This window comes from Hibiscus syriacus, unplaced genomic scaffold (assembly GCF_006381635.1).
Source record: "Hibiscus syriacus cultivar Baekdansim isolate YM2019G1 unplaced genomic scaffold, ASM638163v2 tig00005294_pilon, whole genome shotgun sequence".
NCBI classification, from domain to species: Eukaryota; Viridiplantae; Streptophyta; class Magnoliopsida; order Malvales; family Malvaceae; genus Hibiscus; species Hibiscus syriacus.
The window spans coordinates 940,323-963,523 of record NW_024062052.1 but is presented as its reverse complement, the minus strand read 5'-3'; the positions used below and the strand labels follow the sequence as shown (position 1 = coordinate 963,523).

General features: G+C 34.9%; 2 pseudogenes; both read left to right on the top strand.

The window, feature by feature from the left end:
• Positions 1–1,804: 1,804 nt before the first annotated feature.
• On the top strand, positions 1,805–22,915 carry LOC120199025 (annotated as a pseudogene).
• On the top strand, positions 18,039–18,945 carry LOC120199085 (annotated as a pseudogene).
• Positions 22,916–23,201: the final 286 nt, after the last annotated feature.

The following is a 23,201-nucleotide window of genomic DNA, read 5'->3' as shown; positions in this document are numbered from 1 at the left end:
GATGTCAACATACAATGGAGATGAAATTTTAAGAATTTTAAAGTTGATGGGAAAAAGAAGAAACGAAATATAAAAAAGAAAAGAAAAAATAAATGATGAAATTATTGTTTTTCTTAAAATTTTCACATCACCCTGTTCTTTCTGATTTAATATTTAAATGACAAAAAACAAAGCAATTTAAAAGTCGGGTGATCAAGTTATTTTTTTAAAATTTAATAACTAAAACATGAAAATAATAAAAGTTGAGTGCTGAAAAAAATGTAAATCATCCCATATAAGAATCATGACAAATAAAGGGGAGTGGCCTTTTGCCTTTCTACATCACATAGTCCCTCTTGTGATTAGGATCACATAATCTCTTGAACTAATCCCTTTTCCTTTCCTTAAAATATTCTCTCATGACTTCCTTTGGGAAAAAAACAGAGCAGAACAAACATAATATTACTCACCAATGAACGCTCTTCCATGGATTTTGTTTTTGAATGCTTTAATTATTCCGATTACCTACATTGTATATGTTTTAATTATTCCGATTACCTACGTTGTAAATGTTTTAATTATTAATCAAGTTCAGCGATGGATTATCATTCATGAAAAAGATTGAAATAGCAAAGGTTGGTCACGCAAAGGACGAAGCCTTTGCATGGGGAAGACTTTTGTTCAATATGGACAAGCAACACCATCAATATTGACACACTACAAAATGTCTTGCCCACATTAACATATTAATCATATCATACATCTTAATCATTGTCCTGTCTTTGTATGATTCAAGCCTACTTTATATATATATTGCATGTAGTTTCCTGGTGGGTTCTTCATTTGTGTGCGTAAGAGGGTGGAGAGACCCCTTGAATTGTGGGACATTTGAACTTCGTAAAAGCAGCAGAGTTTCTAGAAAGATTAGAGGAGAAATAGGAATTAATCCTAGTCATTTATACATGAATTTAATTATGTAAAGATAAAAGAACGGTGATGAAATCTCCAGGTACATTATGAATTATAGATGCGCTGTCTTCTAGAAACTATTCAACACAATTGGGTACTCAGCAGCAGTGAGAATGGGTCCGGATAGAAGACAACCAAAATTGTTTGAAGCTTCTGTGAAATATCTTACACTGAATCTTATACATCTTCTTTTACAACACTACTTTAACCTTGCCTATAACATAGGCACAATAACATAATTAACAATCAAGTATTTGCTTATACGTACATATAATTATTATAATTAGAAAATAATATAAATATGATTGAAAGTAAAATATTATATAACTTTTAAAATATACATAAATGAAAGAAATTTACAATAAAAAATACAATCTTATACAAATTAAATATCCTATAAGATAAAAAAAATAAGTCATATTACAATTTTTTTAAAAAAAATATCAAAAAAATTCAAATGGTAAAGAATGATATTTTTCCAATTTTTTTATCTGACTATGAGTTTTTTTTCTTTTCTTTCTAGAGGTAGTTATTGTGTGGGGTTGTAAATTTATTTGTACCGGTGTGTTTTTTTGGAATGAATACATTTTTTTTTATAAAAAACATTTTTTTTTTCAATTTTTGACGTTGGAGGTGGGATTAAAGTTGAAATATGAAAGTGACATCATTTTACATCAAATTAGTGAGGAATATTAATATTAGAATGCCCCACATAACATAGCTTCCAGTTGTCTCTCTCTTTTGCAGTGCAGTGAGTTAATGACAAGTGGCAAAGTAAGATTTGTTATTGGATGTATTGTGTTCAGTTGATATTGGGCTATAAGTTTCCCACTTTTGGTCACATTTCCCAAGAAGCATGGAGTTTAGGCGAAACCAAGGTGGAGAAGCCGCCCGGGCAGGGGCAGGGGCAGTCGGAGGCCAAAAAGGGCCATCCTATTGGTTTCGGGAGAAGAAAGGAAGCGTGTTCCCGGCGAAGAGAAAGCTCGTCAAGGCCATGATGGTTGAGTGCATAGCTAAATCCTTCTCCACCAAAATGCCTATTCATATTCCTAACAGAGCCCCATCAAACTCCTCCAAATCCAACACCGAGACATTTCCACACCCTTGATTTCTTCAACATTCATCACATGATTTACAGCCTACTTTTTTCTATTCTTATTTTCAACTCTCCTGCTGCTTTTATGGTTTGACAAAAAAAAACGTTCCTTGCATATTTGTTTGTCTTGTTGTAAGCTGTGAAAGTCACTGCTACCTTTATGTCAAACTGGCGTGCTATATGTTGGTTCCTATTTTCGTGCCACCTCAATTGTATCCTTGTAATTAATTGAGAATTTTTGCAGGATTTGAGTTTGATCTTCAAGTGGAACAACTTGTATCTGTATTGTTATTTATGTGAAGAAAATATTGTTGGGGAAAACGGGTTATTTCCCACATGAACGTAGTTTTAAAATTGACTTAAAATGTCAAGATTAAAACCACCAAAGGTTGCACAGCGGATAAACCTGTCAAACTATTGAATATTGAAACACAATGGAAAAGAACAGAATAAAAACAATAAAGGAGAGAACACACCAAATTTACGAGGTTCGACGAGAATATCGTCTACTCCTCGGGCACCACACCGAATGATAACTTCACTATATCACCAATATTACAATAAATGGAATTCTTTAGAATTCCCAAAGTGGAGAATGAAGAATACAAGAGGAAGAGAGAATTTGTTTTTGGGATGATTTCTAATAGAAATACTTAGGCCTATTTATAGTTGAGTTTCAAGAACATTATGTTCAAAGTTTGGCCACCTACCAAAGAATTTTCCAATGTGTACAAGTTAACCACCAAATATGAAATTCACATGTTCAAAGTTTGGCCACCAACCAAGATGAAATTTCTAATAAGTTGGCCACCAACCAAGATGAAATTTCCAACTTGCCAACTTAATTTCTAGACAAATTTAACAAATCTCCACCTTGGCTTGAAATTACCAAGCCTACTCAACTTCTTCAACTCCCCAAATTTGTAGTGCCTCTAATTGCGCTCACAAGCGCCACATACCCGAAGGTGTTCATATTTTCAGGATGTTAATCAAGTTCAAACAATGATTGAACTTGATTACTGTTACCACCTTGGTCATCATACCTGCAGGATTTTCTGATGTCGCAATTTTCTGAAGTAGAATCTTTCCTTCTTCAAAGATCTCCCGCACAAAGTGATACTTCACGTCGATATGCTTAGTCCTTGAATGGTAGACTTGATTTTTCGCTAAGTGGATAGCGCTCTGACTGTCACAATAGAGACTAATGTGACTTTGAACACCTCCCAAGTCTTCCATCAACCCGTTAAGCCAAATTGCTTCCTTTACAGCCTCTGAAACTGCCATGTATTCTGTCTCTGTAGTAGACAATGCTACCGTAGATTGCAATGTAGACTTCCAACTTACTGGGGCTTTAGCAAGAGTAAACAAATACCAGTAGTTGATCGACGCTTATCCAAATCACCAGCATAATCGGAATCAACATATCCAACCATACACTGACCAAGTGCTTCATCCTGTTCAAAAACTAAACCAACATCCACGGTTTGTTGGAGATACCGTAGAATCCATTTCACAGCTTGCCAATGTCCTTCTTCAGGATCATGCATGTACCTGCTCACAACTCCAATTGCTTGTGAAATGTCAGGACGCGTACACACCATTGCATACATCAAGCTCCCAACTGCATTAGCATATGGAACTTTTGCCATATACACTCGTTCTTCGTTAGTTTTAGGAGATAATTGAGAACTAAGTTTCAAATGAGAAGCCAAAGGGATACTTACATGTTTGGTATTTTCATTCATGCCAACACATTGTAATACCTTTCTCAGATATTGCTTCTGTGTTAAACAAAGCTTCCCTCTTTGTCTATCTCTGTTTATCTCCATACCAAGAAATCTTCTTGGCCTCACCTAGATCTTTCATCTCAAACTCTTGATTCAACTGAGCCTTTAATTTGTCTATCTCCTTTTGACTCTTCGAAGCGATCAACATATCGTCAATTTACAAGAGAAGATAAATGAAAGATCCATCTTTGAGCTTTTGCAAATACACAAAATGATCATATTTTCTTCAAGTATACTTTTGCCTCCTCATAAAGCTAACAAATTGCTTGTACCACTGCCTCAGAGATTGCTTCAATCCATATAGCGATTTGTTCAGCTTACAAACCCATTTCTCACAACCACCATCTTTGTATCCTTTTGGCTGAGTCATATAGATCTCCTCTTCTAAATCACCGTGCAAGAAAGCCATCTTTACATCAAGTTGAGCTATCTCCAAATTCAACTGTGCTACCAAGGCCAATAATATTCTAATGGAGGAATGCTTCACAACAGGGGAAAATACTTCATTGTAGTCGATTCCCTCCTTTTGAGCGTAGCCTTTAGCTACCAACCGTGCCTTGTAGCGAACATCTTTCTTGCTATGAGATCCATCTTTCTTTACAAATACCCACTTGCATTCAATGGCTCTTTTATCTTTCGGTAATTGTGCCAGTTTCCAAGTGTTGTTCTTTTGGAGAGATTACATTTCTTCATCTATGGCACTTTTCCACTTATCACTTTCCAAGCTTTGTATTGCTTCTTGGTAAGTGATAGGGATATCATCATCAACAACTGGAAGAGCATAGGCCATCATATCAACAAATCAAACAGGTCTACGAATTTCTCTCCTTGGCCTTGTAACTGCAAGTGGTTCTGGTGTCTCCAATGGTTATTGGGTTTGAACCTCTTCATCTTCTGATTCTTTTATTGGAGTTGAAGAATCAGATGCATCAACTTCTAGGATCATCGTCTGTTGAAACTCCACCTGTTTTGGAGTATGCTCCACCTGCTGCGGAGTACTACTTGTCTGGACTGCTTCACTTGTTACCTTCTTTACTAGGGCAGATTCATCAAAGGTAACATCTCTGCTACAAATTATCTTCTTGGTGTCTAAACACCAAAGGCGGAATCCCTTCACTCCATGAGTGATTCCCATAAAGAGAGCCTTTTTTGCTCTCGGATCAAGCTTGGATTCCTTCACATGATAATAAGCAGTGGATCCAAATACATGTAAGGAATCATAATCAGTAGCAGGTTTTCCAGACCATACCTCCAATGGTGTTTTTCCTCCTATCGCTGATGACGGCAGACGATTGATGAGATGGCCAGCATATGTCACAGCCTCAGCCCAAAATGTCTTGCCTAACCTAGCATTAGACAACATACATCTAACTTTCTCCAATAGTGTTCGATTCATACGCTCTGCCACCCCATTCTTTTGTGGTATATGTCTAACAGTGAAGTGTCGAACAATACCATACTCATGGCAAACGTCAAAGAATGGGTCACTTTTATATTCCCCTCTATTGTCCGTCCTAAGACGTCTGATCTTTCTACCAGTCTGGTTCTCGATCATATTTTTCCATTTCAAGAAAATTTGAAGCACTTCATCTTTAGACTTCATCGGATACACCCATACTCTTCTGGAAAAGTCATCTACAAAAGTTGCAAAATAATGGTTTCCTCCCAAAGACGATGTCTTTGAAGGACCCCATACATCTGAGTGAATATAATCTACAATACCTTTTGTATTATGTATAGTGGTGCCAAACTTCACTCTCTTCTGCTTTCCCAGAACACAATGCTCGCAAAAGTTCAATTTGCAAGCCTTTGCACCTTTCAACAATCCTTTCTTTGCCAGGATTTGCAAGGATTTCTCTCCAGCATGTCCCAACCGTATATGCCACAACTGGGTTGCGTCCAAATCATCACCTCTGGAAGCTACTGCAACTGCTCCAATAATTGTACTACCTTGGTAGTAATACAAATTATTTTTCCTGATGCCCTTCATCATCACAAGTGCGCCATATGTGACTTTTAAAACTCCATCTCTCATAGTGACTACTGAGCCTTTGGATTCCAAGGCTCCCAACGAGATGAGATTTTTCTTCAAACTGGGCACGTATCGGACACCCGTCAAAACTCTGGTTGATCCATCTTGATTCTTCAATCGAATTGAACATATCCAAACAATTTTACAGGCATTGTCATTGCCCATATAAACAACTCCTGCATTTAGTTCCACTAAATCGGAGAACCACTCCCGTTTAGGGGACATATGATAGGTGCAACCCGAATCTAATATCCACTCATCGGAATGGAATGTTGCTAATGAAGCAACCAATGATATGTCAGAGTCGTGTGCATCATGCTCTGCAACACATGCATCTGGAGCAGCTTTTCCTTTCTTCTTCACTTTGGACAATCTTTCTTCCAATGGCCTTTCTCATGACAAAAGGCACATTCATCTTTTCCCAGTCTGGACTTCGACTTTGATCTCCCTCTCCACTTTGGCTTTTAACTTTTCGAGCGACCTCTTGCCACCATGGCCTCCGCTGCTTCGTACTTGCTCTCCTTCTTGGTTTTCTTCCTAAGCTCATAACTATACAAAGCAGCAGTTACATCTTTAAGGGTAACATTATCCTTACCATGAAGTAACGTTGTCTCAAGGTGCTCAAATTCATCTGGAAGAGATGACAACAACATCAAGGCCAAATCCTCATCTTTGAAGGTTTCATCCATGCCCAATAAGTCTGCCACTAGCTCATTGAACGCAATGATATGTTCATTCATACTGGTGCCTGGTTGATAATCAAATCTGAACAATCTTTTCTTCATGTGGAGACGATTCTGAGAGCTTTTCTTTAGGAATTTTTCCTCTAATGCTTTCCACATCTTACTTGCAGAAGTCTCGTTCTTGTAGCCATACTTTTGCTCCCTGGAAAGACAAGATCGAATCGTGCTGCACGCCAAACGATTGATTATTTCCCATTCTTTCTCCTCCATATATTCGGTCTTTTCTTCCTCAATGGCGATGTCTAGACCTTGTTGGAATAAAGCGTCTAACACCTCGCCTTGCCATATGCCAAAATGATCGGATCCATCGAACAAATCCACCGAGAAATTTACATTTGACATCATCCTCCTCACTGGTCCGGATGAAGAGCTTGATGTCTCAACTGATTCGTATTTTGGCATTTTAATTCCAACGAACAATATTCAATAGCACGAACTGTATCTTTTCAGCAACGGAACCACCAGGATAACCTCAACCGAAGCTCTGATACCAATTGTTGGGGAAAACGAGTTATTTCCCACCCGAACGAGTTTTAAAATTGACCTAAAATGTCAAGATTAAAACCACCAAAGGTTGCACAGCGGACAAACCTGTCAAACTATTGAATATTGAAACACAATGGAAAAGAACATAATAAAAACAATAAATGAGAGAACACACCAAATTTACGAGGTTCGACGAGAATATCGTCTACTCATCGGGCACCACACCGAATGATAACTTCACTATATCACCAATATTACAACAAATGGAATTCTTTAGAATTCCCAAAGTGGGAAAATGAAGAATACAAGAGGAAGAGATAACTTGTTTTTGGGATGATTTCTAATGGAAATACTTAGGCATATTTATAGTTGAGTTTCAAGAACAATATGTTCAAAGTTTGGCCACCTACCAAAGAATTTTCCAATGTGTACAAGTTAGCCACCAAATATGAAATTCACATGTTCAAAGTTTGGCCATCAACCAAGATGAAATTTTTAATAAGTTGGCCACCAATCAAAATAAAATTTCCAACTTGCCAACTTAATTTCTAGATAAATTTAACAAAAATATTGAACAATTTAATTAGGCCATGTACCCAATTTATCGGTCAAAAGGAGAAATTTGAAAAGGTGAAAATAATTTTGGATTCACATTATATGTATATTTGGCGTTTTATAAAGATAAAAAACTGACCCCACGATGGGGAGAGGTGGGGGTGGATGGCCATTTCAAGCAATTAACTTCATTCAAGGAACATGGAAAGGTGATTTTGACGACTTTGGGCATCTGTTAGAAGATACTATAATAATTGGAAAAGATTTCAGTGCATACGTAGACGAAACATACAACAAGATAACTAAAATTGCAGCTTTAAAATAGACTCATTATTATATGGAACTCGTGAATGTAAAAATGTGCACGGAAGGTCTAAACAGTAGTTCAAATTAAATCATTATTTTTCAGTCCGAAAGAAATTTATCATAATTCCTTTTTTATTTCTATTAAAATAACTCCATAGATTGGAACAATCCGAAAGAAATTTAGTGCTCGTCTTTAATTTTTTTTTTATTAATCTAGAATGATTATTAGCAGTAGGATTTGTTTTAAAAACTCTCGACATTCAAATATTTTGTAATTATTAGTGTCGGAATCGTCTTTCAGTTGGGCCCCGAAATTAGACTTCGACTTGAATTGATTGGGTTAGAGTCGCCATCGACCATTTTAAATCGAATTTAGGTGGGTCGGACATCATCTTACATGATATGCGTTGTACTAGAAACGTGTCGAGTTCGGGAGTCGGTTACGGTCAAGGAAGGATTAGCACCCCTAAACCGCCCTTTCGGTACTAATTAATTTGTCGGTTGTCTTTAATTGTGAAAATTAGAATTTAAATTAAAATTTAAAATATTCGATTCGAATTAACTTACCTTGGATTAGTTGGAAACTTCTCTAAAAAAAGGGATCGGAAATGTTAGTCAATGAATAATAAATGTTAAATAGATCAAAGAAAATGTAGAAAAAAAAGAAAAATAATCATTAAATCAAAAAAAAAGTAAAAAATAAATAAAATAGAGAGAGAAAAAAAATAAAAATAAACCGATGAAATACAATGAGATAGAATAAAATAATAATATAAAAAATAAGATAAATGAATAATAATAATGCTAGAAATAAAAAACAAATAAAAATATATAATAATAATAATAAAAATGGACTAAATTGAAATAAAATTAAATTTGAGGATCAATTTCAATGTAAATCGAAGAAAAAATGAATTTTAGGGGCAAAATAAAATGTAATAAACATAAGGGGGACCAAAATCATAATTATTCCAAAAAAATGTGGGACACACATATGAGATTACAAGATGGGGAGGACTGAACCTGACATTACCCCATTTTAGTTTGAAAACACTGGAATTAGAGGGCCAAAACAACATAGCTTCAATTCGCATATATATATATATATATATATATATATATATATATATATGCGTTTTGAGGACAAAAAATGGACCAACCTATCTCATTTGCTCCCTTCACTCTCTCTCTACAAAAATGAGAGGAAAATAATCCTCTTGCCTCTCTCTAGAGCTCTCTCACCTGAGTGGTGGTCGCTCCCGCCGGCCACTGTCTGCCACCACCGATCGCCGTCTCCGGCGACCGAAAAACTCTAAACTCACCAAAATGACCTTCATGACCCCTTGAACCCAAAACTAAACCCTAAATCACCAAAATAATCCCCGATAGTCGTAGATCTAAATAAAGAACTTCAGTTCTCACCCTCTTTGGCGAAAACTCTTCACCTTCCAGGTGTTCTTGTTTTCGTGCTTTGCTTGTGGTGTATTGTATTTTGCGGTTTTGTTTATGGTAATGGTTTGTGTTGGCTCTATTTTTGGGTTGTTTGTGTTTTGGCTTCTGGTCGTTTGGTTTGCTGTTCTCCGGTTGTGATGTTGTGTTTGGTTATTATGCTGGTATGATGTTGTGGTGCTTGTGTTCGATGGATCTTTGGTCTCGGTTGTGGGTTTTTGGCACTGTGATCTTGGTTTTCTCTCCTTCTCCTCTTGATGTCCCGTGGGTACCGTATTTATAAGCCCCGACGAGGGTTTGTTTCCAGCTATTATGGGGTCAATCTCGGATATTCCGGGGTGGTCGGTTGTTGCATGTACTTGTTTGTTCCGATTTGTACTCCGATCTTGTTGCATGTATGACATGCAACGTGCAACGCTCTTGACTCTTGATATCGCCTTTGAATATTGGGATTGATTTCTGGCCGTTGGATTGGGTCAGATCCAACGGTCCAGATTGACCTATGCCCTTTCCTCTCTTTGCCGTTGAGTGCGACACCTTGACACATACTGAAAACCTTACTGCATTTGGGCTGGTTCAGGCCCATTCCTTTGGACCAACATATGGACCGTTATTGGACCCTGAAAAAACATAAAAAATAAATTAATAAAAAGAAAATAAATAAATAATATAAATTATATAATATATATTTCGAAAATATTTTTTTCTTAAACTATATATTACATTTTAAAAAAGTTTTCAAAACTATATATTATATAGTTTTCAAAATGTTTTTAAAAATATTATATAAGTTTTAAAGAAAATGTTTTTAAAATATATAATTTTTCAAAAACGTTTTAGAACTATATAAATTTTCAAAAATGTTTTAAAAAACTATATAAGTTTTTAAAAAATGTTTTCAAAAACTATATATTTTATAAGCTTTCAAAATGATTTTAAAAAATTATATATTATATATTTTCCTAAAATGTTTTTAAAAAACTATATATTATACCGTTTTCAAAAGTGTTTTAAAAACCATATATTATATATATATTTTAAAATGTTTTTGGAAACTATATATTATATACGTATTTTCAAACCGTTTGCAAACTATATAATATATATATATATATATATATATATATCCGAATAAAAAAATGAACGAAAATTAGTGTCTACAGTTAGTACTCGAACCCAATACATCTTTAAAAATAATAATTATTTAATTAATCATTGTGGTTGTTTAGTTAGTGGAGTGGTTAACTTTACCTTAACTTAATACCCAAAAAAACCCTTTAAAATCATATTCAAACCCTTAAATATCAACTATTAGCTTGATTAGTGAGCTAAGACTAGGGATGGGACGGTTTCAGTCAACCCGATTCAACCCAAAAATGTTTACCTCCACCTAATATTTGATCCGACCTGAATTTAGGGGTCACTTTACCCGACCTTAACTCGACCCAACTTTTTGATATAAAACCCAAACCGACCCGAAATATATATATATATATATATATATATATATATATATATATATATATATATATATATATATATTATTTTTAGTCAATAAAAAATAGGGATCTAATTGAAAAAATATAAAGAGAGGGTCATTATTGCAATTATCCCTAAATCTATAAAGTAAATTTAAATTATTTTTCGAGTCTGTTTGGGTCGAGTATTTTTACCTTAAAACCGACCCGACCCGACCCAAACTCATCAAGTTCGGATCACGTGCCAATCCCTAGACAAGATATTAAATTCTTTAAATAACATTTAAAATTTGAATTTTGACATTGTGAATGAATCAAAATAAATTAGAAGGCTAGCCCTATAATAAATTTTACAACATTCGAAACCGAATTAGTCAACCTATAAATTAAATATTAAATAATTATATAAAAATATAATTAATTAAATAAAGTTTTACAGAGTCTAAACACTAAATATAAATCCAAACACTAGATTGTTATTTTTATAATAGAGTAATTAAATTTACACTTTGAACTTTAATATAAACATCCGTAAAGTAGCTTAACCCATATTAATCAAAAGAATTTATATAAATTCAGTCGATCGTCCTTCTCCTTCAATATTTAACTGAAACATTTTAAATAGAAAATTTGATTGATGAACAAAAATATTAAACATAAAAATATAAAAGAAAATAATAAAAAAAAGGAATAACTTGAGTAATAAGAAAAATGTTTTAAAAATATTTGTGTCATATTCCAGGGTTAGGAATGGACAGCTTATGCTGTCACAAACTCAACACATACAAATTTAAAGAAAAGAGAAACGTTATAGTAAATGAAGAAGAGGGAACAGGATCTAGCATGATGGAATACAGCATCTGTTGGGGAATAAGACTGTGAAAATCTGTGGGCGACCACACTTCACTTATAAAACTCAACTCGTATATATTAATTGTAGACACCCATTTTTGTTCGAATCTTTTTTTTTAATTTTTATTTATTATTATTATTATTATTATTATTACATTTTTATTTACAGGCCAAACAACCCAACAGGTTACCCAAAGGCCCAATCCCGAAGCCTAATATTACAAGCAAGCAGACCAAGCAGCTAACCCAGCAACCCGACCCAACTCAGTAGACTACAAACCCGGTTCCAGAAACCAGCCCAACAAGCAGTCCAGACCTGATTTAAGCCCAGATCTGTGCCCCGGGATCCGACCCGGTCCAATGTCAACTCCCTAGGTTTCTTAAACCCTAGAGATAGCTATTGTCACCGCCGGTCATTGTCACTGCCAGTCCTTGTTGCTGCCGCCTGTTCCCGCCGCCGTCCTCGTCTGAACCAACAGTGACCCCAAAATCAGTCAGAAGCACAGAGATAAATCAAAATAAAATCTTATCCTATAAACTTAGGATATGATTACCTACCAAGGATATCAACATCACAAGTCAACACAAGATTAGAAGCTATCATCAATCAGATCTAACATGCAAACATAAAAACAGAAGCAGTGAAGACAGAGAGAAAAAAAAGAGAAGAGAGTATTCGGTGGGGAAAAAACCAGAAAAGAAAAAAAACAATAGAAAGAGAGAGAGATAGAGCATTCAGGGTTTAAAAAAAGAAAAGAAAGAGAAAGAAAGGGAGTGAAAAAGCCCTTACCTTGATCGGAGCTCGTCGGGGAAGCCCACGGGTCACCGACGTTTCATTGATTCGAGAGGTAACCCTTTTAGATTTGAGGCTCTAAGGTTGTTTGTAGGGTAAAATATGTGAGTTTCTGGGAAGAGGAGGAGGGGAGGAGGCTTTTTGGGTCTCTCTCTCTCTTGTCGTTGGCGCCGCCACGACTCCGCCGTGGTTCCCTCTCGCCGACAAGGAGAGGTTAAGAGAGTTTTAATATATCTCTCTTCTCTGTTTTGAGAATGAAGCATAAATGAGGAAAATGGGCAAAGAAAGCCCGATTTTGGGCTTATAACATCAAGCGAAACGACGTCGTTTGAGGCTGTGGGGGATTTGCGTGTTTTGGTAAAAGGGGTAAACTACACTGTAGGTCCTTGATCCTTGTAATCTCACGATTAAGCCATTAAATGAAGTTTCATTTTATTTGACTTTGAGCTTTTGTCTTTTCACTGTTATATATTGGTCATTATCCATATTTTATATCATTTTTGTCTATATTTGATTGTGTCTTCAATATTTTCAAATATTTCAATTTGATCACTAATTCCATGTATTTTATAATCTTTGCGTTATTCTAATTTGGCCACCATATTTATAATAATTTTATTTTAGTCACTTATCTTACATATTTATGTGATTGCTTGAATATGGTCATGATACTTTTAATTATTCCATTTTAGTCATTGTTTTAGTGTATTGTTCATTTTCATTGACATCCTAATTTGGCCATGACATTTGTAAAGTCTTTATTTTAGTCATTGTTGGATATTTCGTTTAATTATTGTTTAGTCCTCTATGTATATGGTTATTTTATTTTAGTCCTAAATGTTAGTTATGGTTTTATTTCATTTCCAGTGCATGTATTATTAGACATTTGTGATATGGGTTCTATTTTATTTGTAATTATTATTTAGACCCTTAAGTTTCTATTTTTGCTATTTGAATCCCTTTAGTTTTTGTTTCATCCATTTTGGTCCCTTTAGTTTCTATTTTTATTATTTTAATCCTTTATGTTTAAATTTGTGCTATTTTTGTCCTTCAAATTTATGTTAATTTTATTTTAGTCTTGTAAATATTTTTATTTTAATGATTTCATTTTGGTTTGTAATGTTTACTTTTTTTATGCTATTCATTTATGTATGAATATATTGTATGCTTATGTGTATTATGTAAATAATGTTTTCAATTCCATTTAATGTAATCATGTTTTTTTTTTGTATTTTTAGTAACATTTATTTCCATTGTATTTTACCCATGGTTGAAATATTCGAATAATTTCAAGGACACGTATTCGAAAAATGAGCGTGAAAAGTATCACTTGGTCGAAGTGGTGCGATCCGGTACGGCATTTTAACGACATAGTAATTTGAAACAAATCAAGTGTATGTTACTAATTAATTTATTTTAATGATGTCCTGTGTGTTTTTTTATTATTATTACTCACAATTCATTTCATTTTATGCGAATGCAAATTGTCGATATTCATTTACATTCAATTTGTATACTTTAATCAATGAGGACTAGATATTCTTTAACAATGGAAAATAGTTGAAATAGCTTTCCCAATGGAGGATTGTTAATTTCAAGATTTTTATCAGAATTTTCTTCAATTACAAAATTTTAAGTAAATTAATTATATTTCAATAAATGGATCGTAATTTAACTTTATATTCGATTTGTAATTTCCATCATTATGACAACGTGTAATCGATACAGTACCAATTTTGGGCGTTGTGGGGTGCTAATTATTCTCCACGCGTAATAGACATCCGAACCCGTTTTAAATGAATCTTTGTAAATGCAGACAATTTTTGTCTTAAAAATGATTTTTTTTTAAATTATTTTTAAAAGACGTTTTTGGGTTTTCGATCTACCTAACCCAAAGGTCGATGGCGACTCCTTTTCAATTTAATTCAAATCAATCCAAAATCATCAATTTTTCAAATTAAAGACATAACTGTTTTTCAAAAATAATATTTAATTATTCTACCTAAAAATAATTATGACATTAATCATACTTCCTACGTATGACAGCTCCGAAGCCATCTTCTTCTTGTCCAGCCAGAGATTGGTGCCAATAATTGACCTTCATCTCCATGCTTCTGCCTTTATAAAAACGTACAGATATATGATATTAAAAATGTTTTGGGCTTGTCCTTAATAAAAAGGAAGAAAATTATTTCATATATGGTGAGTGAGTTTTAAAAAAATTATAAACCAAAAACTATTCTCTCAATTGAAAGCATAAAAAATGCAGTTTATCTCTTTCTTCTTTCTTAATTGATAGACGATGATATCAGTTTCAATGTTTATCACTCCTACCAATATTTAGTTTTTAATTTCTTTGTTTGTATCTTTGTTTTTTCTTTAATAATTCTACTTTTATCACATGTTTTTTTTAATGTTTTATGGTTTTGTGTTCCTTTATCTTTTGACACATTTTGATCATTGTTTTTGCTTATATTTTTTCAATGTTAGATTTGACATCGCTATAACAGATCAAGATGACACTTATTTATTATCACGATGATCGTCCCTACTTTGGATCCTCAAATTATTAGATTTAGATACGCGACTTGTGTTCTTGAATAATTTTTCACGTTGTTCGACTTTGCTTTGTGGTTTACTTGTGCATTTTTAATAGCTTTATCTCCTTTTGTGGTTCATTTACGATGCGGTCAGATATGTTCGTATTTATCTTTAGTTAGAATTTTTTTGGTTAAGTTTTTAATTTTTTTCTTATATTGTCCTTATGTTATTTTAAGTGGCTAGTTTTTCTTTGTGTGTCAATGATTATGAAATATATCTTGATTATGAAATATATCTTAATTATGTGTTTAGTTTACGCTTATGATAGTAAACCTTCATTGTAATTCTAGATATTTTCTCTTTTTAATAAAATCGGCTTTTATAAAAAAAATTATAAATAAGATTAAATAAATGATATGTGGTATTAAGGGTTTGTTTCTTTATATATATAATATAATTTAAGATTTAAGGATTATGATTATATGTCTAGAATCTAGAGTTTAATATTTAAAGTTTAGTACATGTGATAATATTTAAACATTATTTATAAAATTAAAATATTTTATTAATACTATATCAAATATTACACCATAAAATAAAATTCTAAACCGAGTAATTTTCATTTATATAAAAATATGTCCTTTATTTTCTTTATATATATACCCACACACCATATAAATCATTATCATGCATTCTTTAACCCTAAATCAATTCTTTGTAAATAATATTTTAATTTATATTAATTAAATAAATAAAATTAACAAGAAAATCACGTAAAGTTCATGATTTTGTAGTTAGTGTTAGAGTTTAGGGTTGAGGTTAGGATAATATTTGAGTTTTAATCCATAGATTTTGAGTATATGTTTTGTTTATTATAGTTGAAAGAAATTAATGTGAGTTAATTTTTTGTGTGGATAAATTAATTTTATTACCCAAAGAAAGCAGTAACTACTACAAAAAATCGATCACAAAAATATATGTACAGTCAACTTACAACAAGAAAAGATCGGTTTAGTCAATACCCCAAGAGTTACAAAGGAAAGAGTTAATATTATCATTCCTATTAATAGTTTTTCCCCTTAATTTGATTGCAACAACTTCTTTGATGCAAATGAAGAGATCTTTAGCAGTTCTTGATCAGTTTTGAAAAATTCTTCGGTTGCGTTCCTCCCACATAACATAGATTGAAGCACACCAAGCAATTTTTAGAATAGTTACAATGAGAGACTTGCCTTTCCAGGTGATTGTAGCCCAATTAACCATGTCTTCCCAAGCTGAAACAAATTTCTTTATCCCATTATGTGAAAGTATTGCTTCCCATAGATAAGAAGCAGTTGAACATTCGAAGAACAAATGAGAACGAGTTACCATTGATGAATTACAGAAGTGTAGTCCACGGAAGTAGTAATCCCCATACGTTGAATTCATTCTCGAGTAGGAAGTCGATCTTGGAGGGCCATCCAAGCAATAATGTTGTGCTTCGGAATATGAAGTGGGAACCAAATCAAGGATTGCCAAGAAACTTTTTCCCCACTAATTTTGATTTCTTTCTAGATTTCCCTTATAGTAGATGTTATGTTTGAAATGGCAGGAAGAGCTTCATCACGTAGCTTGAGCAATCTATTAAAGCTCCAACTGAATTTCGAGCCTCCCTCAATATGCCAGAAATTGCACTCCTTTAAAACATTATTGTTGATCCAAGCAACCCATAACGAACCTTCTCCAGCAAGAATGTTTTTGATAAGTTTGATCATGCAAGCTCGGTTCCAACTTTTAAGATTTTTCAGGCCCAGACCACCCTCGGATTTAAGCTGGCAGATTTTGTCCCAACTGACTCTCGCACCAGTAGCTGCTGAATCAGTTCCTTTCCAGAAGAAACGAGAGCATAACTGATCAATTTTGTTGATAACAGCTTGGGGCAAAAGAAGTTGTCGGCACCAATAGTTTGCTATGCTAAACAGGACAACTCTAATGAGCTTGAATCTGCCAGCAAAACTGAGATGTTTTCTAGACCAGAGATTAAGTCTGGATTTGATGCTCTGAATAAGGTTGTCACAGTCTTTCACTGCGAGTTTTCTGGTAATAAGAGGAATTCCTAGATAACGAACAGGCAAGCATCCAAGATTAAAACCAGTAAGGTGTTTGATGGTGTTGACAGTTCTGGTTGAAATGCTAGCAGTAAAGAAAACACACTTTGAAGCATTGAGATTCAAACCAGAAAATTCGTAGAATTTTTCAAGAACAGAGGTTACTCTTGCAACTGACTCCACATTTCCTTTATAGAAAATCAATAAATTATCGGCAAAGGAAAGATGTGTAAGACCTATTTGTTTGCATTTAGGATGGTAATTGAACAGACCTCTAGCAACAGATAAATTGAGCAGACTGGAAAGTACATTCAGAGAAATTACAAAAAGAATAGGTGAAAGGGGGTCACCTTGTCTAATTCCTCTTGCACCTTTGAAGAACCCAATTAAAGTACCATTAAAAGATATTGAGTATCTTGGTTCAGTGAAGCATGCTTCAATCCATCCAATGAATTTATCAGGGAGGTGAGTTAATTTAATATGTACAGGTGTAGTATATTATTGAGGTCGTTATAAAAATAGGTCATGCTTCGAAATAATAATAATAATAATAAATGATTAAAACTTGAATTTCAGATGAAATGTTGAAGGTTGTCTTGAAATAAAGCTTTTGGTGAAGGTAAAAGAGCAATATAGTTCAGATTAAACTCTCCCCCGCTGGCCACTACACTTTTCTGGGTTTCGTCATTTCTTTTCTATATGTGACCGTTACATAACAGGCAACAAAATTCAAAACACCCACATGATAATGATAAAGTAAAAGTAGTGAACAAAAGAGCAAAAGCCAACACTTCACCATTTGTCCAAATCCAACAACAACCTTGGACTGTATAAAACGGAGTTGCTTAGTCTTTATCTATGAACCCAGAAACCAACGAACACAAAATGGGTACTTGGATCAGCAAATGCAAACCCAAGAAATGTTACATCGAGGATTTCAGTCATGTTCAAGACAAGCTTGTCATCTCATCATCACAACAAGCTCCCAAAGAAAATCTTGGATCATTCCCGTCACAAAGAAAATCTCCCCATTGCCTCTTTCCCCCACCATCTCATCCTTTTCTTCGGTTTCTTCCTTCACCTGTTCCACCATCAGCACTGCAACTGGTTCCTGTTCTCCGGCTTCGAGCTCCAAGGATCGATCCTTTTCCAATGAGTTTTTGTGGGCACGTGTTAAGGAAAACCCTCATATTGTCCGTATTAATTCAATCAAGGAAGCTTCTCGTACGTTAGCTGTCACTAAATCTCCTTCTCAGTTATCGAACTCGCCTGTTAAACCGGTGGTAGCACTGGCAAAACAGGGAAGTCCGGCGAGGGGGAATTGCCGGTCTACACCGCAGAAGAGAGGACGGTCGAATTCACCATCAACGTTAACGAGACAAAAGAGCTTCCGGAAGGACCCTGATTATAGGCTTAACTCTCCATATAATAATCTACCAAGTAGGGTTTTGAGGTCGCCTACACCAAGCAGGAGATTTAACGGAGACAACAACAATAAGAACTATAGAGGATTATTGGTCCCAAGGTGAATGCACTCAACTCAGTTTCTTCCTCTCAAAGAAGGGAAAATTTCAGGGTTTCGAGTCCCAAGAAGCTCAACAGCCATGATCCAAGTACTCCATTGAAGCCTTGTTTAAGAAATAGAGAGACTTTGGTTCACCGAATTAGTTCGAAAATTGACGAAACTGCGCTGAGAGCAGCGCTGTCATAGCAGCAAGAAAGTGAATAGGTTACTATGGAGGAGGACATTGACAATCCTCTTATTTCATTGGATTGCTTCATTTTTCTGTAGATAAATTAGTACTGAACATGTATCATGCTCATTCATACACTTACTTTTTTGTTTGTTTGTTTGTTTTGAAGTCTCTTCATTGCATTTCAAGATTGTTTCTCACAAACATGATCAACGAATCATATCTCTAGAAAATTTATATGCTGAGATGTATTGATTTTCTGAAATTTCTTTTTTATTTAAGATGCATGGAAGGCTTTGATTGGTTCATACATATGCTTAGATTTTAAGATGAATTTACTCTAATTATTCGATTTCCAACAACGGCTACTGTATAATGTGGCAGGAATGAATATGTTTCTGATTTAATAAGTCAAGCTGCCACCAACTTGAAAGGCCGTTTTTGCTTGCTTAAAATAAAAAATAGGAAAAATATAAGTGGTAAAATTAATTGGTTATTTTTAATAAAATTAAATATAAACATATAAATCTATGATAAACTTGGTTGTACTTAAGAAAGCATCGACATACAGAAGAGTAAAATCTGATGGGTTGTGGACTATTATAACGGATACAAGGCAATAAGAAATCAAATTATTGTATTAATAATAAGTTTGGATTACCATACATAGAATTGTTCTTGTTTGATGGAAGTGCTAATTTCGAAATGTTAAAAATCAAGTTACAGTGGAAGCAGGATGTGCATTTGTGAAGAGTTACAGTGGAAGAACTTGAGAGAACGGTAAACAACTACCAAAAAAGTAGATTTGAATACTTTTTTGAAGACCTGTATGACTCGCAATCGTGTAACAGTCGCACCAACCATGACGGTTCTACTAGCATCTCCGTGTAGGCATTACAGCATTAAACACCAAGTCAGATTTGAATGTTGTTAAATACTTTTCATTTTTGTGTTTGTACAACACACTAGACCCAAAAGAAAAAACCCTTGTAATTCTCGCATTACCTTTTATTAGTATGTTTTCATGTTTATCTTACAATTCATTAATGAGACACTCCCCATGGGGTCCATAATATCTTCCCTGAGATATTGCAAGGGAAATAGAAGTTATATAAAAGACAAACGACCAAGACGTCCACTAAATTATCATTACTATCCTAATAAAAAGTTACATAAAAAACGACCGAGACTTTGAGTCCACTGGTCTTTCCAAGCCCCACTTAAATTTACACGTGTCTTTGAATATGACTTCAGTATTCTACACAGTCGTATGGGTATATGAATATGACTTCATTATTCGTAGTAAAAAAAGTATGAAGCAAAGAGTCTACATTGTAATAAACATCAGTACTGTACCAATATGACCATTTAAAGATGGATCGAGGGGTATTAGGTATGATTGTATTTTTTTAAAAATTTTAAATTTATACATAGTTTGTATTATTTTATCGATGATCTAATTTCATACTACAAAAATTTTGTAGTTTTACCTTCTGAAGTTTCTAATATAATTCTGTAAGTTTGTTAATTGCTGTCTTTGACTTCATTGTTCTACACCATCCTATGGGTTATGTTAATTAGTTAATATGACTGATGCTTCATAATTCATTGGCTCTGAATCTTGGCCCATGCAAATCCTATAAATTAGTAATCATCCTATATACATCCGCCAGAGAGGGAAAACAAGAAGAGTGAATAATGGCCCGTTGTTGTATGATAAAGGAGCTTGCTCTGTTTGCAGTTATGTTAAGAGTCGTAGCAACTTCAGTGGCGGCTGCGGGAATATGAGCATCCCATTCCCATTTGGAACCGGCGGTAGCGATTGTAATATCAGTAGAAGCTTCTTCATTCGTTGTAACACCACCTTGAACCCTCCAAAAGAGTTCTTAACCACCAGTGAGATTGAAGTTGTCCTCATCTCTCTCGATGGCTATTTGCGCATCAATCAGTGCATAGGTTACCACTGTTACAACTCGACCGGCCGTAGTTCGTATTTCGAAGATTGGATGTACCTTGTGAAATTCCCCATATCTCACACCAGAAACATGTTCACAGCCATTGGTTGTGATACCTATGCTTACGTACAGGATCATCTGGGAGATAACCGGATGTTTAACGTTTTGTAACAACATCGCCGATGTGATTAACGGGTCTTGCTCCGGCATCGGATGCTGGCAGACGGCTATCCCTAAAGGAGTGAAGAGTTATCACGTAACGTTTGGTAGCTCTAACCATCATTCCAATATATTGGGCTTCAATCCTTGCAGCTATGGGTTTGTTCTGGAAGATGGAGCCTATAACTTCTCTGTTTGGGATCTCTACAGTGATGGTTTCAAAGACAAGAAATTCCCGATGATACTTGATTGGACAATCGGGAATCAAACGTGCAGGGAAGCTAAAATGGATGCACAAAATTATGCTTGCAAGTAAAATAGTGATTGTATTGATGCAGAAAATGGTCCTGGATATTTATGCAAGTGTCTTGATGGTTTTCAGGGTATCCCTTATCTCTCCAACTGCTGCCAAGGTATATACATCAGATTTTTCATTTCTTTACATATGTATGTATTTATGTATGCATATATTGATCATATAAAATGTTTGGAGATGGAGATGTGTAGATATTGATGAATGCGAGACACTAAAGCCTTGCCGTGGAAGTGCAACATGTCATAATACAGCTGGGAGCTATAGCTGTTCATGCCCCGAAGGGTTCGAGGGTGATGGTTGGAAAAACGGAACAGGTTGCAGTCTTCAAGCCAAGCCGCGCCGTGAGAGTTTTCCCATCCTTGTTGTTTCACTTGGTTAGTACCAATGTTTTTTTTTCACACCAGACTATTAGAAAAAATCTCAAATTTCCAAAAATCCCAACTAATAATCGTCAACAATGCTTTTTTGTCTCGTAATTACAGGAATAGGCAAAGTCTTCTATCCTCGCTCTTGTGTTCCTCATGGGTGTATTTGGGGATCAAGCAAAGAAAGCTCACCAAACTGAAACAGCAAAACTTTGAGCAAAATGGTGGAATCTTGTTGCGTGAACACCTTTCACAGTATGGCGAAACAGCTAAAATCTTTACAGTCGAACAACTCAAGAAGGCCACCAACAACAACCACGAAAGTAGAATCCTTGGACAAGGAAGTCAGGGTACTGTTTACAAAGGAACATTGCCCGATGGTCGTAACATCGCCATTAAAAAGTCCATCATCGGAGATCAAAGCCAGTTCCAACACTCCATCAAGGAAGACATCGTGTTATCCCAAATCAACCATAGAAACGTGGTCAAACTCTTGGGTTGTTGTTTGGAGTCGCGAGTCCCTTTGCTGGTCTATGAGTATGTAAGAAATGGAACCCTCTTCCATCACTTGCACAATGCCTCGGTCATGCCATGGGAAGCTCGTTTGAAAACAGCCATAGAAGCCGCAGAAGCTCTTTCCTATTTGCACTCTTCTGCATCATGTCAAGTTGACCGACATCCTTTTAGATGAGAACTACAATGCCAAAGTATCTGATTTCGGTGCTTCGAGATTGGTCCCTTCAAATAAAGAACAGATAACAACGCTTGTGAAGGGAACACTGGGATACTTGGATCCTGACTCCCGAGTACTTTCAAACGAGTCAATTGACTGAGAAGAGTGATGTGTATAGCTTTGGGGTCGTTCTCAGAGATTTACTAACAGGTTTGGAAGCGATTTGTTTTGAAAGACCTGAGCCTGAGAGGAATCTGTCTTTGTACTTCGTTTCTGTTATGAAAAAGGAAGGGTTGGCAGAAATTCTTGATGGACGAATGGTGAACGATGACAACATTCAGCAGCTTAAAGAAGTGGCAGCTATAGCTAGGAGATGCGTGAGACTGAAGGGAGAGGAAAGGCCAAGTATGAAGGAAGTTGTGTCTGAATTACAAGGACTGCTGGCTATGGAGAAACATTCAAGGGGAAAAGGCAACTTACACGAGGAAGAGAGTACAATTGCTTGATGCGTATGACAGTGGCATTGGCTCAACTACCATCTCTACGGGGCCTCATAGCATGAAAAACCAAGTCCCGTTCAAAATCTACGGAGCACGATGATTCTCCTTTTGGTTATAAAATGAGTAAGGGAAGCTATATCAGTTGTCTGGTCTTCATATATGTCTTCTCTTCTCCTCTCATTCTGTTGTGAAAGATGTAATCTTATTAGCCAACTTAATGTGTTTGTATAACAAATTGGCTCCAATAAAATTAGAGTAATAGCTCCCTTTATAATCTCTTGGTTTTCACAATAAAAAAAAAATCTTTTGGATTCAATTGTTACTACTGGTTTTGGCACTTCAATGGGTTTATAATTGCAGACATAATCAACTAAATAATCAATTTC